Source organism: Mauremys reevesii, linkage group 5 (genome assembly GCF_016161935.1).
Source record: "Mauremys reevesii isolate NIE-2019 linkage group 5, ASM1616193v1, whole genome shotgun sequence".
Taxonomy (NCBI): Eukaryota; Metazoa; Chordata; order Testudines; family Geoemydidae; genus Mauremys; species Mauremys reevesii.
The window spans coordinates 49,403,206-49,420,549 of NC_052627.1; positions in this window are offsets into that span (position 1 = coordinate 49,403,206).

Below are 17,344 nucleotides of genomic sequence, written 5' to 3' on the forward strand. Positions count from 1 at the left end.
TTGCATCTTTATTGGCCTCATCATAGACCCAAACTTAAGCTCTGTCTTGGTTTCATTGGTGGAACTCAGAGATGAGTTTGTCTCTTAGATATAATTATGAGCCTAATTAAAGTTTAACATTTCTCCCCCAAACACAATATAAAAAATAGGTACTCTTCCCAGCATACACTGATTTTATAATATTTGATTTTAAAGAAGTCTGGTTTCATTAGTAAAAGCTTCTTTTGGTTTTAAAACATGGAACATTATTGCATATTGATTACCTATGACTAGATCCACAAAGGGAGCAAAGTGTAGCAACACCTCGCTTTTAGGCACCTTGCCTCCCTTTGGAATCCTCAGCATGAATTAGTTATCCAATCTCCCAGTACATTGCATGGGAAGAATTAGCCCTTGTCTACACTACGAGTTTAGGTCGAATTTAGCAGCATTAGATCGATTTAACCCTGCACCCGTCCACACGACAAAGCCATTTTTGTCGACTAAAGGGGCTCTTAAAATCAGTTTCTGTACTCCTCCCCAACGAGGAGATTAGCTCTGAAATTGACATTGCCGGGTTGAATTTGGTGTAATGTGGATGCAATTTGACAGTATTGGCCTCTAGGAGCTATCCCAGAGTGCTCCATTGTGTCCGCTGTGGACAGCACTTTCAACTCAGATGTGGTAGCCAGGTAGACAGAAAACGCCCCGGGAACTTTTGAATTTAATTTCCTGTTTGGCCAGCATGGCAAGCTCATCAGCACAGGTGACCATGAAGTCCCAGAATGGCAAAAGAGCTCCATCATGGCCCGAATGGGAGCTACTATCAGAATGCCCTTCCAAAAGATGAAATGCCAAAATATTTGAAATAATCTCCAAGGGCATGATGGACAAAGGCTACAACAGGGAACTTCAGCAGTGCCACGTGAAAATTAAGGAGCTCAGGCAAGCCTACCAAAAAAACCAAAGAGGCTAACGGCTGCTTCAGGTCAAAGCCCCAGACATGCTGCTTTTATGATGAGCTGCATGCAATTCTTGCAGGGGGGAGAGGGCTGCCACTACCCCACCCCTGTCCATGGACACCTGCAAAGGGGAAGTCTCATGCAACAGGGATAGGGATTTTGGGGACAAGGAAGATGAGGAGGTGGAGGAGGATGTGGATAGCACACAGCATGCAAGCAGAGAAACCATTCACCCCAACAGCCAGGGACTGTTTATCACCCTGGAGCCAATACCCTCCCAACCCTCCTAAGGCGGGCTCATGGACCACGAAACTGGAGAAGGCACCTCTGGTGAGTGTATCTTTGTAAACAGAATGCATGGTTTAAAAGTAAGCGTGTTTAATGATTAATGTGCCCTGAAGACTTGGGATGCATTCGTGGCCAGTACAGCCACTCCTTTTAAATGGCCAACCCAACGGGTGCTTGTTATGGGAAAGGAGGGCACTACTGTTTGAAACCATTCCCACATGTTATGAAGGTTGAAGAAGCCGAAAGACTGTGGCTTACCATGACTGTCTGCAAGCCGAATTCTGTTGCCCAGCCCTGAGTGTGTAGTCTCTCACACCAAACCGGCAGGCCCTCAATATAAGATGCAAAATGCGACCTTGTACCGAAAGCATATGTGCTTTGTAATATTAACAGAAAGGTTCACCGTGAAAGAGTCTACCCATTGTTCTCTAAAATGTGTCTTTTTAAAAACTACTCTCCCTTTTTTTCCTCCTGCAGCTGCAAATGTTTCAATGCTCCCCCTATCATCTCCATCCCAGAGGCTAGCATAGATAAGAAGGCAAAAAAAAACGCACTCACATTGCAGTCTCATGCAGTCCTCCCGCACTGAAAGAGCTCAGGAGAATGCGTGGAGGCAAGCAATTGCAGAGTCCAGGAAAGCAGAAAATGAACACAAGGACAGGAGGGATGACTGAGATGAGAGGTGGCGGGAGCAAGATGAGAGGTGGCGGCAGCACGATTAGAAGAGGCAAGATGCAGTGCTGAGGCTACTGGGGGATCAAATTGACATATTCCAGTGTCTGGTGGAGCTGCAGGAAAGGCAGCAGGAGCACAGACCGTCGCTGCAGTCCCTGTGTAACCACCCGCCCTCCCCCCCAAGTTCCATAGTCTCCTCACCCAGACTCCCAAGAATGCGGGGTGGGGCCCTCTGGGCACACAACCACTCTACCCCAGAGGGATGCCCAAGCAACAGAAGGCTGGCATTCAATAAGTTTTGAAGTGCAGTGTGGCCTTGTCCTTCCCTCCTCCCTTCATCCACCACCCCTCCCAATGCTTCCCTCCTCCCCCACCCCTCCCAGGCTACCTTGGCAGTTATCCCCCCATTTGTGTGATGAATTAATAAAGAATGCATGATTTTGAAACAATAATTACTTTATTGCCTCTGCAAGAGGTGATCGAAGCGGGGAGGGCGGTTGGCTTACAGGGAAGTAGAGTGAACCAAGGGGGCGGGTTTTCATCAAGGAGAAACAAACAGAACTGTCACACCGTAGCCTGGCCAGTCATGAAACTGGTTTTCAAAGCTTCTCTGATGCACAGCACGTCTACCTGTGCTCTTCTAATCACCTTGGTGTCTGGCTGCACGTAATCACCAGCCAGGCAATTTGCCTCAACCTCCCACCCCGCCATAAACATCTCCCCCCTTACTGTCACAGATATTGTGGAGCACACAGCAAGTGGCAATAACAATTGGAATATTGGTTTCACTGAGGTCTAACTGAGTCAGCAAACTGTGCCAGGGTGCTTTTAAATGTCCAAATGCACATTCTACCACCATTCTGCACTTGCTCAGCCTATAGTTGAACAGCTCCTGACTACTGTCTAGGGTGCCTGTGTATGGATTCTTGAGCCATGGCATTAGGGCTAGCAGCACCCAGGACACAACAGCAGCAGTGACGGTGAGCTGAGCTGATTCAGCTCCATGCTTGCCATGGTATGGCGTCTGCATGGAAAAAAGGCACAAAATAATTGTCTGCCATTGCTTTCATGGAGGGAGGAGCGAATGATGACAAGTATCCAAAATCACCCACAACAATGTTTTTGCCCCATCAGGTATTGGGAGCTTAACCCAGAATTCCAATGGGCGGCGGAGACTGCGGGAACTGTGGGATAGCTACCTACAGTGCACTGCTCCATGAGTCGATGCTAGCCACAGTATTGAGGATGCATTCCACTGACTTACTGCACTTAGTGGGGATATACATGATCGACTGTATAAAATAGATTTCTAAAAATTGACTTCTATAAAATTGACATAATTTTGCAGTGTAGACATACCCTCAGTTGCTTAAAAATGGAATTCACAGAAGCCAACACACTGAATAGAAAATGCCAAAGAAAGGGACATAGCCACTCTACCCATCACCTGTGAGTCCTTGCATGCAGAATAGGATTTGAAAGTAGGTCTCCTACATCTCAGCTCAGTGCTCTAGCCAACAGGCAATTTCATATTCTGGAGTAGGGTTCTCTCGATTTCTCCTGGTGAAGTCATTCCACATTGTATACATACATAAATATTAATAGGTGCAGAGACTAGAATCCAGTTTTCCCACATCCCAGCTGAGTGCTCTAGCCACTGGGCTACTGGGACATACATGCACATGCCTTAGCTCAGAAAATTCCAAATCTGTTTTCCCTCGCTGTCTTTTGTGTGAGGCCCAATCAGGTAGGCATACTCTGAGACAACCTAGCGGATCTGGCCTGCAGGCAAGGATGTGAGGGAATGTCTAGCTTGTGAATCCCTCTAGGGTTAAGGCATGAGCTAGGGTGACAACTAGCTCAGTGGCCTCTGGATGTAGGCTTAGTTTTTGCCCATGCCGACCAGCAGAAACTAAGGTGCCTAGGGAATTTAGTCACCTCCAGGGTAAATTGGAAGATGAGTAGGGATTTTGAGAATCTCCGTGGTGCCTAATGTTGAATTTATGCCCCTAAAGTGGCAGTTAGGTACCTAAATTACTTTGTGGATCTAGCCCCTATGGTCCAGAAAGCAGCCATTTGGGTTCACATTTGTGGTGATTGGAACTGTCAGATTGTACTTTCCATAGTGTAGAACCTGGAAACTTTGTGGATTCTTTTATTTCCAAGAGTAAATCTGAGTGAAATCAGGAAAGGTGGAAAAGGGGAACAGGAATTTTCATTACTGGCTTTACTTTGGTGAAAACTAGTAGAACTGAGTAAATATGCCTACAAGTTTGTACTTTTCACTAACTGTACAGGAGTATGAACAGAGAATTTTAAATAAAGGTGTGAAGTTACTGATGCCATTGCTTAGAACTAACTTCTTGACAACCGCATTTTCTCCAACCCCTCAGACAGAGACAAACACCTACAGGATCTCTATCAAGCATTCTTAAAACTACAGTACCCACCTGCTGAAGTGAATAAACAGATTGACAGAGCCAGAAGAGTACCCAGAAGTCACCTACTACAGGACAGGCCCAACAAAGAAAGTAACAGAACACCACTAGCCATCACCTTCAGCCCCCAACTAAAATCTCTCCTGTGTGTCATTAAGGAGCTACAACCTATCCTGAAGGATGATCCCTCACTCACCTTGGGAGACAGTCCCCACCACCTGAATCATAGAATATCAGGGTTAGAAGGTCATTTAGTTCAACCCCCTGCTCAAAGCAGGACCAGTCCCCAGACAGATCCCTAAATAACTCCCTCAAGGATTGAACTCACAACCCTGAGTTCAGCAAGCTAATGTTCAAACCACTGAGCTATCTTTCCCACATGAAGCAACTACTCACCAGCAATCACACACCACACAACAAAAACACTAACCCAGGAACCTATCCTGGCAACAAACCCTGTTGCCAACTCTGTCCACATATCTATTCAAGGAACACTATCATAGGACCTAATCACATCAGTCACACCATCAGGGGCTTGCTCACCTACACGTCTACCAATGTGATATATGCCATCATGTGCCAGCAATGCCCCTCTGCCTTGTACATTGGCCAAACTGGACAGTCTCTACGCAAAAGAATAAATGGACACAGATCAGATGTCAAGAATTATAACATTCAAAAACCAGTGGGAGAACACTTCAACCTCCATGGACACTCAATTACAGACCTAAAAATGGCAATTCTTCAGCAAAAAACCTTCAAAAACAGACTCCGATGAGAAACTGAAGAACTGGAATTCGCAAACTGGACCCCATCAATCTAGGCCTGAATAAAGACTGGGAGTTGATGGGTCATTACACAAACTAAAAAATATTTCCCTATGCTAATTCCCCCCCTACTGTTACGCACACCCTCTTGTCTACTGTTTGAAATGACCCATCCTGATTATCACCACAAAAGTGATTTCTCCTTCTGCTGATAATAGCCCACTTTAAATGATTTGTCTTGTTAGAGTTGATAAGGCAACCCCCATCTTTTCATGTTCTCTGTATATATACACATCTTCCTACTGTATTTTCCTTCCATGCATCTGATGAAGTGGGTTATAGCCCACGAAAGCTCATGCCCAAATAAATGTATTAGTCTCTAAGGTGCCACAAGTATTCCTCGTTCTTTTTGCTGATACAGACTAATACAGCTACCACTCTGAAACTTGATTCTTGACTTAGAATGTTTTCTTATTCTTAAAGCAAGGTCCCCCTCCCCTCACTGAAATCTTATTTTAAACAAATACATATTCATTTACCTTCCATTCTGTTGGGGAAAAATATTCCCAAATGCACATACAGTTTTCATCTCAGACATCTCACTCTTTTTATATAGAAGGATCTCAATCAACAGAGGATAAACTGGATTCAGGGACCTAGCTATATTTCTGAATTTTCTATTGATTTGCTGTGTTACTTTGAGCAAGTCACTTCGCTTCTTTGTGCCTCAGGTTTCCCATGTGTGAAAAGGGGATTGTTACTGAACCACCACATTCTGATTTAGATATGAAAGAGATTATACAAGTGCTAAGTATTGTATTAAAAGGCATGCTTAGCAATTAAAATGAAGATAATTGGCTTAATAAAGATGCATATAAGGATAGAAGAATAAATAGGTTCAGATTTGCAGATTTTGCCATGCAGGTCTGAGAGCAGAAATTTGCCTCACCTCATCCTTCCCTTCCCCAGAGACATTTCTCATGTAAGAAAGTATGAGTCTCATATAGCCTTCTTCAAAAATTCCTGCAGAAAAGTACCTGACACTGACTTTGCTTTGGCTACAGTGACTGAAGTTTAGCTATATTTTGACTTCTTTTTAGAAAGAGATAAAACTTGGAGGTTTTGTTACACAGGATTTCATGTGAATATGATTTTTTTGATGTTTCAATCCATGTTTTATTTCACACACTGAGTTTTGGTTTGAGCTTCAGGTACATAAGAAACCCAAAATCTCAAAGTAAAACAGTCAAAACTGCAAATTTCAACTGTATTTTTTAAAGAGACATAGCCATATATTGAAACAAGTTAATTCAGATGATTCATAAACCCCAGCAAATATTTTATGCTTCTATAACATCTTCTATCCAGGGACCTCAAAGTGCTTTGAAAATATTAATGAATAAAGCCCCCAATGACCTTGAGAGTTACAATGTTTGCTACCACAAATCAACAATATTACCATTATTTTCATTGAATAAACAAATTGTAGGCACTGTACAACCTTTTGTTTAAAAAAAAGCACATCTGTACCCTCCAGATTTTTCAGACTAAGGACCAAATCTGCAAGGATATATGTATGTAAGTAGGTCCATATAAATCAATGAGATTATGAAATGAGACAAGGGGAAACTAAACAGGAGTAGTTGGCAAATGGAATGAACAACAAAGGTTACAAACACAGAGCCATAGCTTAGCTTAATGGTACTACATACCTCATTTATATTGCATATCATCTGAATATCAGAACATACCATTTCTTTTTGGCTCATGTGACAGAATATAGAGAAATTCAATATATTAAAAACTGAAGAGAAAAAGTACATCTCCTTAGTTACCAAATATCTAGGTAGCAAGTTTCTAACCCCAAATGTTACATGAGTAATTATTTGTGAAATAATTATCTACTTTTATCAAGCAATATAGATTTGTTGCTGCTGCCTACATTTCTACTGAAGTGCTAAGCAGATATCTAATTTTTAATAACTTAATTTACACATCTTTAACTTCTCTTATTAATTATCATTTTTGTCTATGTAATGAGTTTTTGAAAAAGCAGATAAAACATGGGCTGCATAACTCACTTTTCTCTAATTTAATCTTGGCAGGGAGAAAAAGGGAGATAGGAAAAGAAAGGGAGGAGTTGTTTCATTATTTGGTCTTTTACAGACTCCATTTTATCTTATAGCCTGGTGCTGCAAAAATGCTCTCTATCTCAATCCCTCTTCGCCCCTGCCTACCCCCATCCCTGCCACTATTAGAGATCCTAAGTGAGTATTTTAGAAAATGTAGCCACTTTATTTTGAAAAAATGCTCAGTACCTACCAGCTCCTCTTTTGGAACTTAAATTTTAAGTATACATAAAGTCATGCATCACTGCTTCTGTTCCATTGGTTATTTAATTAATGGAGCATATCAATCGATCAATGAATTCCTGATATGACAAAATTCATTATTCTCTTCCTACTAGACTATTGTGTATTTCTGCTTCTTTGTTGCTGATGTTGCCCTTTTTGTGCTTTTGTTTCACTCCATTTAGATTACTGAAATGCCTTTTTTCTTTGTCTGCATGTAAGATTGACAGAGTTCAGTTGTTTATAGAATTCAGTGTGTGGGTTTTTTTGTTTTGTTTTAACTTGGGACAAGCACTGCTGTATATATACCCTATATATGGATTGAATATCTATGACAGCATTTTTGCACTCAACTACATAAGCTACGTATATTCCCACAATATTATAATATAAACATATACATAATGCAAAAGATGGAATTCTCACCCAGCCCCAGAGAGAGTATACAAACATTGCATATGATCCAAACCTAAACTCTAAATATATCTGTTTATCTCTAAATATATCTTGTCAGTTACAAATGATAAATTTTAATGGTCACACTTCATAATAAGATTCCACTTTGAATGGTTTCTAAAAGGTTAACAAATAATGAATAGATGTTTTAATAAATGGAATCCATATAAATTGGTTAACATGTCAACAGATTATTTATAATTGTAGCTTGTAATCATCTGTATCACTTCTAGATGAGTATATAACCATCTATAACACATACTACTCATGTCTGCAACTGCTTATAACAGCTGTTAATAATTTATTAACCCCCTATAAGCCATTTATGGATAAAAACAATATAAAGCATAACCAAAGTAATAATATAACTACCTGATTTGTATTTGTAATCAGACAGTTGATGTCAAAAATGTGTTGTTTATGGCTCCTAAGATCCTGTAGCCAGATACAGGTGCAAATTTACCATTTTGTATGTACATTGTTTGTCGCATCAGTTATTTTCCAGTGGGTTTTATTAGAGAGCAGAAATAAGTATCCATTACACTAGGTATTCATCTATCATAGCAGCATGAGAAACTCTAATGCTGGTGCAGATGCCAAATAAATTTAAAAACAATCTATACTTTCATGCAAATTAACAAAACAGACCTTGAGCTGATATTTTTGTTTAAAGTACTTCCATCATATTTTATACTCTAGTGAAATGTTACAAGATACTCTAGCAAAGTTCAACAATCTTTATCTGCCTTGAAATAGGCATGTGCAACATACCAGAAAACGGGTCAAATAATTTCCTATATATTTGAATTTTAAACAAACATTTCAAATTACATTTCTCAGATTTTCAGCAATGGGTTTCTCCTTTGTTCAAGGAAATGTCAACGACATACGGTTTAGAACAGGGGTGGGCAAACTTTTTGATCCGAGGGCCACATCTGAGTATAGAAATTGTTTGGCAGGCCCTGAATGCTCATGAAACTGGGGTTGGGATGTGGGAGGGGGGGAGGGCTCTGGCTGGGGATGCAGGCTCCAGAGTGGTGCCAGAGATGAGGAGTTCAGAGAGTGGGAGGCAGGATCAGGGCTGAGGCAGGGGATTGGCTCAGGGGTTCAGGATCCGAGCAGCACTTACCTCAAGTAGCTTCCGGAAGCAGCAGCATGTCCCTCCTCCAGCTCCTATGTAGAGGCATAGCCAGGGGGCTCTGCTGCGCACTGCCCCATCCACAGGCCCCACTCCTGCATCTCCCATGAGCTACGGTTCCTGTCCAAAGGGAGCTCTGGGGGCAGCGCTTGGGGCAGGGGCAGCAGGTGGAGCGGAGCCCCCTGGCTGCCCTTATGTGTAGGAGCTAGAGGGGGGACATGCCGCTGCTTCTAGGAGCACCCCCTGACCCTGCTCCTGCTCCTGGGCTGGAACATGGCAAGCTACAAACCCCACTCCCCAGCAGGACCCTGAGGGCAGGATTAAAACAACTGGCGGGCTAGATCTGGCCTGCAGGCCATAGTTTGTCCAACCCTGGTTTAGAAGAACTGCTTTTCCTAGGAATAGCATTGCTTTCAATAAGAATTAGTGTTCTATTTCTTCTCCATACTTATTTCAAGGCTTTGATGTCTTAGCTAAGACATAGCACTCTTTCATCTTGATATTCTAAAAAGCAAATCATGTTTTTATTTATTTATAGATACCAAAAACAGTTTAAGTTAATTGAACTAATTTTTATACTATCTTGACATCCTGAAGAGTACATTAAAGGGACAAAGGGCCCTATTCTCCCACCACAGGCCATATGTATATTGGTCAAAATTTTAAAATGTTTCTTCAGTTGTGAGACAGATAAGCAGTTCTAGAGATACCTCTCATTTATATATTTAGGGATGTCACAAGAGAAACATTTTGGGTCTGATTATCAATTCATCTGGCTTAAGTAGAGAGTGGTGGATATAGGAAGCTGGTTATGGCTCTCTGATTCAGGGCTGCTCAGTCCTGGTGTAGTAAAGAACTGGAAAGGTCTTTCTCCAACTTATGCTTCTGGTGTAAAGTCACTTTCACCCTATCCCATATCTCAATACCAGCTGATATGTACCCTCCTCTCCCATATGGTGGAAAAATTGCATAGAAGATGGTTGTGCCACTTCCTCCAGTTCTACACACTAGCAGAGGTTCCATCCATGAAGTCAGAATTCTCTGCTGTGAATCTCAACAGCTGTAAGGCCACTTTGAACAGTGCAAAACGGCCTTAGTGAACTGAAGAATCTGGCCCTGATTGTATGGTTAAATCCCATTGAATTGGTGGGAGAAGAGACCATATTATTGTGTACATAAATTTAGTACTCCTGAGTACTAAAGAGTCATGGCTTAGAAACTAGGTGTTGAATGTTGATGCCTTTTGTGTACTTCTCTAACCAGATCAATCAATGCCATACCAGTCATAACTTGCTGCAATAATAAACCATGACACTTCCCTGTATAGGTATCTCCAGAGCCAAGTCTGGTAAATATTGTGATGTTTTGAACATTCAATAAAACATATACTGAGATAAATAAACTCATTTAAATGTGTCACCAAACCTGCTTGTAATCATATGCTTCTGAAGGCGAAAAGCTACTATGCTCCACCACTGTACCACATTGACCTCCATTCCTTAGCAACTCCATTAATGATTACTGACCAAGATTTTCAAGAGAGAGTGCCTACATTCATATTTAGGTTCCTAAATAAATGGCCTGATTTTGAAAGGACAGATGCTGGCCACTGAGCATTTTTGAAGGTCCGGTCACATATATAGGTATCATATATGGTACTTTCATTCACTTTTAAAAAATCTTGGTGATTATGTATTATATATTTGGTATTGACAATGTGCTCAGCACTGTTCAGTACAAGAGAAAGAGAAATTCCCTATTCCAAAGTGCTTATAAAGTTCTGAGATTGTAAACACTTTTATACATGTGAACATTCCACTGGATTAATTGTAAGGTGTGTAAATAAAATCCTGCATACCAAATTGAAAAATAATTTAGAAAACTCATTTGGAGTCTCATCTTGTAAACCATTCACATAATTTTATCCTAAACTAGATTCAACTTTTTAACATAAATTCAATAGTATTATGAGCAGAGCCCTATTTAAAAGGCCTTATGCAGCAGTTTGATTCAGAATAACCTAGAAAATATTCACCAGTATTATCATTACAAACCACCAAATCCAGCTGTAAAGGAATAAATCAGTACTGCTCAGTGAGGAGAACCTCAGTGTTCTACCTTAAATAGAGATTTATCAATTTATATAGAATTTGATCATTTCCAGTATTCTATCAATCTATCTTTAATCAGAAAATTAAATTACTATTTTAATACTGAATTATATCTGCTGGTATGCAAGGATATAAGCAATGAATAGTTCCTTTAGATACATATTAGATCTATGCAAATCACTTTTGATGCTTGAAAAAGTGGAAGAATCAATTACCACCCACAGTTCAATGTGTGATAGTTTATGATAGTGTAATGAAAAGCCTGAGGTAGGTGGAAAGCTGAGCCAGCCACTTGCAGTATAAAGTAACTGTGTTGAGAAGCCTTGTATATCTTTTTTGGTAGAGCTTCTAGAATGCTTTGCAAAAAATTAAAATGGGTTTTCAGATGATAAATGAACTGTAATGAAAATGAGTTTCTCCACAATTTATTTTTCTAATAAATCACAGCTGTGAATAAGAAAGTCATAACATATGTAACATGAAATATCATGGCTTTTCCCCCGCATGTTTATGTCATTGGCAACTTTATGAGAGCCAGCCAAATGCTGGAACACTTTCACGTAAAACATTCCAGAGCACCTTTTAATACAACCACAAATAAACCACAAATACTTATGCTGCCAATACGACAGCCTGCTAAAATTATTCACTCTTCCAGTTGTAAAACATTCTTGTTCAAATTTTAATTAATCATGGCACAAAATCTGTGAATAAACATGGACGCTTGATTGCATGCATAATCAGCATGATAGGGCACCTAAATTGAGTAACTGTTCATACAAAAGACACTCTTGCAAATACAACCACCCAACACAACGATATGCTTAACAGATTTTTAGTGTCTGAACATCAGGTCACTGTTTTTGACAATGTGGTCCTCAATGTTATGAATTGAACACTGGAATGCATTTGTGTTTGAATTGTAGTACATTTATAATAGCTTAGTGATCTTATGGGAAGGTACAATTCAGGGACCCACTTTGGTGGTGCAAAGCAGTTATCAAGCCAGAAAATATGTCCCTAATATAAGGATTCCCCTGGTGCAGTGGGGATATCTAAGGCCAAACCACCCGTGCTCTGAAGATCCCCAGCTGCGAGAATGCCCCCCTTGGGGCTGTGGGTGTAAGTTAAAGAAGCTCCAAGATTACTTCAGTCACAGACCTAGACCAGAGCTGGCCAATCATTGGGGAAGTATAAAGGTTGCTAGAAGCTGTTCCCTGTCTCTCCTAATATGGTCTTGCTCTGAGCCCATCGTGGATCTTGGCCAGCATATTTAAACATGTGCACAGAACAAGAAATGTAAATGGAATATTTTCAAGATTTAAACAACTGTCAGTTTAAGATGTGGAACTAGAAAGATGCTTAACTAAATGGGCAGCCAAGCCTCAGTTCAATTACAGAATTAATACATCATAGACAGTGGCAGTGCAAGCTTTTCCACATTGCCCTGACAAGGTGCCTCAAATCTCAATTGGAGCAAATGGTCCAAATTCTTCTCATCTTTGCATAATGCAGGAGAAAAAGAGAACACAATTTGACAGTCCACTTTGAAGGAGAAGAAGGTCCCTTAAGGCAGTGTTTCCCAAAGGTGGGATGCCGCTTGTGTAGGGAAAGCCCCTGGCGGGCCGGGCCAGTTTGTTTACCTGCCGCATCTGCATTTCTGTGGCTCCTACTGGCCGAGGGATGTACTGGCTGCCACTTCCAGCAGCTCCCATTGGTCTGGAGCAGTAAACCGCAGCCAGTGGGAGCCGCAATCGGCCAGACCTGCGGACGTGGCAGGTAAACAAACCGGCCCACCAGGGGCTTTCCCTACACAAGCGGCTTCCCAACTTCGGGAAACACTGCCTTAAGGCATTTCAACTATCAAACTCTCTGCTTACTTATCAAACAAGACTACTGACTACAAGTATACTTTTGTTAGTGTGATATCTGGACTAAGATCAGGAGCAAAACTAAGAACATATTTCACTAGAACAACATTCCCAACGTATCAAATATAAACAACTTCATTCATTGCAAACGTAAGATGGATTCATACTGATGACCTAAGAGATCATATTGCAAGCCATCTAAACTATTTCCAAAGGATTCATTGCTGTGTAAGGAATTACAGAAGAGATTAAGATGTGGGTGGTAAAGTCATTACCAGCCAAATCAAAACTTAATACATCTCTACTCCGATATAACGCGACCCGATATAACACAAATTCAGATATAACGTGGTAAAGCAGCGCTCCAGGCAGGTGGGGCTGCATGCTCCGGTGGATCAAAGTGAGTTCAATATAACACAGTTTCACCTATAACGTAGTAAGATTTTTTGGCTCCCGAGGACAGCATTATATCAGGGTAGAGATGTACATTTATTTCCTTGCGTTTGTTAAAACATTTAACATCTTGTAGTTTGATTGTGATTTTTTCTGTTATCTGCTAAAGTTTGAAGTCATTTTTTCCCCAGCTAAACTTGTCATTTTCTGCATGAAAAAAATAAACATAAAAATCTGTGTTAAATGGTTAAAATTATCCCAAAGGAATAAACCAAGATACAGCCCATGGAACATAGAACTGTTTTATTGTGTTCATGGTGAAAAACTGCATTCACTGATGACAACAGTAAAATGTTACCCAGGATTAATTCTTTAAATTCTTACAAATGTGTCAGTTGATCATATGAGAGAGTGCTCCCAAGGAATAGAACCCTGTATCACCAAAACTGAGTATAAACTATGCTCCATCTCCTTTTCTTTTGCAAAGACAGTGATGCCAGGCCTACATGGGAGCCAGGAACAATCTCGCAACAAGTCTCTCTCTCTTTATGAATATTCATTTCTTGCAACACTTTAATTTTTTGTATCAACAACTTCTGAGCTTGCCTCTTTAAATTAGTGTGATGGGGGTGACTAGACCACACACTGGAGAATTAAGGGTGCAAGAATAACCCTAAAAAAACAACAAGGAGCACCTTAAAGACATAAGCTTTCGTGGGTAAAAAACCTCATTTCTTCAGATGCATGGAATGAAAGTTACAGATGTAGGCATTATATAATGACACATGAAGAGTCGGGAGTACCTCACAAGTGGAGAACCAGAATTGGAGCAAATTCAGTTATAAACAACCGGTTGTATACAACCAACTTTGCTCCAAGACTTCAGACAGAGACAAACACCTACAAGTTCTTTATCAAGCATTTTTAAAACTATAATACCCACCTGGGGAAGTGAGGAAACAGATTGACAGAGCGAGACGGGTACCCAGAAATCACCTACTACAGGACAAGGCCCAACAAGGAAAATAACAGAACACCACTGGCCATCACATACAGCCCCCAGCTAAAACCTCTCCAGCACATTATCAACCATCTACAACCTATCCTGGAAAATGATCCCTCACTTTCACAGACCTTGGGAGGCAAGCCAGTCCTCACTTATAGACAACCCCCCAACCTGAAGCAAATACTCACCAGCAGCTACACTCCACACCACAGACACACCAACCTAGGAACCAATCCTTGTAGCAAACCTCGTTGCCTACTCTGTCCCCATATCTACTGTAGCGACACCATCAGCGGACTCAACCACACAATCAAGGGCTCATTCACCTGCATGTCTACTTATGTTATATATGCCATCATGTGCCCTTTTGCCATGTACATTGGCCAAACTGGGCAGTCCCCATGTAAAAGAATAAATGGACACAAACTGGACATCAGGAATGGTAACATACAAAAGCCAGTAGGGTGAACACTTCAATCTCCAGTATCAGAGAGGTAGCCGTGTTAGTCTGGTTCTGTAAAAGCAGCAAAGAATCCTGTGGCACCTTATAGACTAACAGATGTTTTGCAGCATGAGCTTTCGTGGGTGAATGCCCACTTCGTCGGATGCAAGAGTGGAAATTTCCAGGGGCAGGTAAATATAAGCAAGCCAGAAGCAAGCTAGAGATAATGAGGTTAGATCAATCAGGGAGGATGAGGCCCTGTTCTAGCAGTTGAGGTGTGAAAAACAAGGGAGGAGAAACTGGTTCTGTAGTTGGCAAGCCATTCACAGTCTTTGTTTAATCCTAAACTGATGGTGTCAAATTTGCAAATGAACTGAAGCTCAGCAGTTTCTCCTAGAAGTCTGGTCCTAAAGTTTTTTTGCTGGAGGATGGCCACCTTAAGATCTGCAGTTAGAGGAGGTGCTTAAAAGGGAGTCTCTTTAGCACAGCTGGATCATGGGCACAGAGAGAGATTGTGACCAAGCAACCTGCAGTTGCTGCTGCAGAGGGACTATGCCAGGGGAGATCTTCTGCGTGGAGGCAGGACTCTCGACCCTGTTGAGACCCATGGATCAGGTCTCTGGGGACAAGAGCCAGCTAAGAAAAGCCCCAAGAAAAGGTAGAAAGCGGGTCAGGGTAGAGCATTAACTGAGCCACAGGTAGTGGACTAATTCTTTACGGTGCTCAAGAGAACCCTTGGGTCAGAACCCAGTAGAGTGGGAGGACCTGCCCTACCCCATAACCATTAGGTGGTGCTGCTGCCACAGACTGCAATCACTATGTGGGGAGTTCCCCCTCTCCCCACCACAATGAGTTAACTTTTAATATTTGCAAAGAGCCAAGGGTTCCTCATCTTGCATTCTCCCAATCTGTCTGTATTATATAAAGAATGGGTTCACGCAGGCAATGATGATACCCATTGGCATCTTTCCAATGAATTTTTGGTTCTTAAATGTCATCATACTGACTGTTTTACAGACATTCACCTCTTGCATGAACAGCTCTTTTCAGTATCACATTAAGAAGACTGACAGCCTTACTGACTGCCTCACACAGTACAGTATCTGGCTGCATCTTGATAAGGTGACCTAAGGCTTCCCAGTTTCAGTAGGTTAGTGTCTGGTTTTGTTTGTTTTTCAAAATTGTCCTACTACCATGAATTTATGACACAGTTTAATGGGACACACAAATGTCCTTGGGTATTTTACACCCTGAGCTACTGTATCTCATATCCTTGCAGTGATAGACTTCAAGCATGCCACTCATCCCCCATTCATCTGAAATGCAATCAGCAAAGCTCTAATTCTGGTCTCAATTACACAGATTTTCATTCAGTATAACTCTAATTACTTCACATCATCATTTCTGCTTTACACTAGCATAAGTGAGCTCAGAATCGGACCATATGGTCACATTAAACAGCATCATTTAAAAATGCTGCAAAATAAAATGAGTGGGAGATGGTAAACATAGGAGAAAATAATCAAAGCAATAACCACTGTATACAGATTTTCAGGGATCAGTTCTTCTCAGGCTCAATATATTTGTGGAAAGAAGATGAAAGCACCATTGTACATTTGGTGCCAGTTTCTGAGGTTTCAAATCTAGTCATCAAAGATGACTGGCTATCTGAAAGGACAGTAGGGTGCTCTTTTAATCTGATAGTCAAGTAGAGAACAGAACAAATGAAAGTGATCATCATTTAGCTATTTACATTGGGATAGAAAGGAAAGTAAGTATGGTCAGTTTTATTTTTCACAAAAAAAATAAATAAAAGGGACAGATTATGACCTTTCCTGGCCACTGACACCGGAAAAAAACAGAAGGCAAGTTACTTCCTTTCACAGCTATGCTGGTTACCTATGCCACACAGTGCAACAGGAAACAGCCATGCAGAGCTGCTACATTCTCCTAACTGTGCATGTGAATAAGGAGAGAACAATAATTGTTATTCTCTATAATAATTTGCTTCACAATCAGTTCCAAGAGGCAGCACATCTATATGCTGCCCCAATTAGATGTCTTGTGGCATAGCCATGAATGAGTCCTTATTTACCTACAATATTATTTTTATATTGTCTAATAGGGAAAAATATAGATAGGTGTGGTCACTAATGCTCTTTCAACTAGAGTTTATACTTGGATTCTAAACTCTTTGGGACAGGGACCATGCCCCTCATCCTCCTATCAATCCTACAGAAAATCCATAGGAAAATGAATACTTTCTGCTGATGGGTCTGTTTATGTGCTATATAAATACGTGCTGCAAAATTTCTCTTTAAAAGAAAGCATTTAAGCACACACTTAAGTTCATTCCATTCAGCAAAGCACTTAAACACCTTACAAAATTTAAGGGTGTGCATCAGTGCTTTCCTGATTAAGAACTGGCTGCTGAATCAATGCTAAAGGAGATAAAGGCAGTCACAAG